The 2163-nt window shown below is 44.2% G+C and overlaps 1 pseudogene; it reads right to left on the bottom strand.

Annotated features, from left to right (window-relative positions):
- Positions 1-295: 295 nt before the first annotated feature.
- On the bottom strand, positions 296-1919 carry LOC100995429 (large ribosomal subunit protein eL19-like; annotated as a pseudogene).
- Positions 1920-2163: the final 244 nt, after the last annotated feature.

Genomic DNA, 2163 nt, shown 5'->3' with positions numbered 1-2163 from the left:
AGGCATGAGCCACTGCACCCGGCCTATTTTCTTTCTGTATAGATTTACCTGTTATGGACATTTCATATAAATGGAATCATGCAATATGTAATTTTTTGTGACTGGCTTATTTAGCATAATTATTTCAAAGTTCATCTATGTTGTAACATGTATCAGTACTTCACTCCTTTTTATGGCTGAACAATATTTCTTCATATGGATATACCACATTTTATCCACTCATCACTTGATGGACATTTGGGTTGTTTCCACTTTTTGGCTATTAAGAATTATGTACATGAGCCAGGCACGGTGGCTCACAACTGTAATCCCAGCACTTTGGGAGGCCGAGGCAGGCGGATCACGAGGTCAGGAGATTGAGACCATCCTGGCTAACATGGTGAAACCCCGTCTCTACTAAAAATACAAAAAATTAGCCTGGCATGGTGGCAGGCACCTGTAGTCCCAGCTACTCGTGAGGCTGAGGCAGGAGAATGGCGTGAACCCGGGAGGCAGAGGTTGCAGTGAGCTGAGATCGCGCCACTGCACTTCAGCCTGGGCGACAGAGCGAGACTCTGTCTACAAAAAAAAAAATTATGTACATGAGGCCAGACATGGTGGCTCATGCCTGTAATCCCAGCGCTTTGGGAGGTCAAGGCGGGCGGATCACCTGAGGTCAGGAGTTCAAGACCAGCCTGACCAACATGGTGAAACCCTGTCTCTACTAAAAATACAAAATTAGCCGGATGTGGTGGTGCGTGCTTGTAATCTCAGCCACTCGGGAGGCTGAGGCAGGAGAATCGCTTGAACCCGGAAGGCGGAGGTTGCGGTAAGCCAAGATCGTGCCATTGCACTCCAGCCTGGGTGACAGAGTGAGACTCTGTCTCAAAAAAAAAAAAAAAAAAATGTACATGAATATTCATGTACAAGTATTTGTTTGAATACCTGTTTTCAATTATTTTGGGTGTATACATAGGAGTGGAACTGATGAGCCATATGGTAATTCTATGTTTAACTTATTGAGAAATCTCCAAGCTGTTTCCCATAGCGACTGCACCATTTTACATTCCCACCTGCAATGTACCAGGACTGTAATTTCTCTACGTCCTCACCAATACTAGTTATTTTCCTTTTTTATCTTTTTTTTTTTTTTGGCAAGCAGATAAAGGCTTGTTTAATTTTAATGGCTGATCTATGTATTCACGGAGGCCAGTATGTACAGACAAAAGGGGAGCTTTTATTTCTTGGTGTCTTCCTCCTTGAACAAAGTCTTGATGATCTCCTCCTTCTTGGCCTGGAGGCGCTCTTCACTGCGCTTCCATGCTTCCTTGGTCTTAGGCCTGCAGGCCTCAGCCTGGTCAGCCAGGAGCTTCTTGTGAGCCTTGTCTGCCTTCAGCTTGTGGCTGTGTTCCATGAGAATCGGCTTGTTTGTGAACACATTCCCCTGCACCTTCAGGTACAGGCTGTGATACATGTGGCGATCAATCTTCTTAGATTCACAGTATCTTCTGAGCAGCCGGTGCAGAATCCTCATTCTCTTCATCCACGTGACCTTCTCTGGCATTCGGGCATTGGCTGTACCCTTTCACTTATCTATGCCTATGTGCCTGCCCTTCCAGTGGGCCAAGGTGTTTTTCTGGCATCGAGCCTGGGAATGGACCGTCACAGGCTTGCGGATGATCAGCCCATCTTTGATCAGCTTCCAGATCTGCTGATGGGAATTGGCATTGGCGATTTCATTGGTCTTATTGGGGTCCAACCACACCTCCTTCTTGCCACAGCGAAGGACACTAGAGGCGAGCCTCTTCTGAAGCCTGAGCATACTCATGGCTGTAGTCGCAGCAGTGAAAGGAAAGAGCTCCCTTTTTTATCATTATTATAACCATCCTAGTGGGTGTTAAGTAGTATCTTATTATAGTCTTGATCTAAATTTCTTGATGACTAATGATGCTGAGGATTTTTCATGTGTTTATTGGCCATTTATACATCTTCTTTGGAGAAATGTCTGTTAAGATCTTTTGCTCATTTTTTAAATTGGGTTGTCTTTTTATTGCTGTGTTGTAATAGTTCTTTATATATTTTGAATACTAGATCCCTATAGGATATACGTTGTGCAAATATTTTCCCCCATTCTGTAGGTTGTCTTTTCACTTTCCGGGTGGTACTGTTTGAAGCACAAAAGTT

The sequence above is a fragment of the Pan paniscus genome, chromosome X (assembly GCF_029289425.2).
Source record: "Pan paniscus chromosome X, NHGRI_mPanPan1-v2.0_pri, whole genome shotgun sequence".
Classification (NCBI taxonomy): Eukaryota; Metazoa; Chordata; class Mammalia; order Primates; family Hominidae; genus Pan; species Pan paniscus.
Note: the sequence above shows the minus strand (reverse complement) of the source record. Positions and strands in the feature narration are given on the sequence as shown.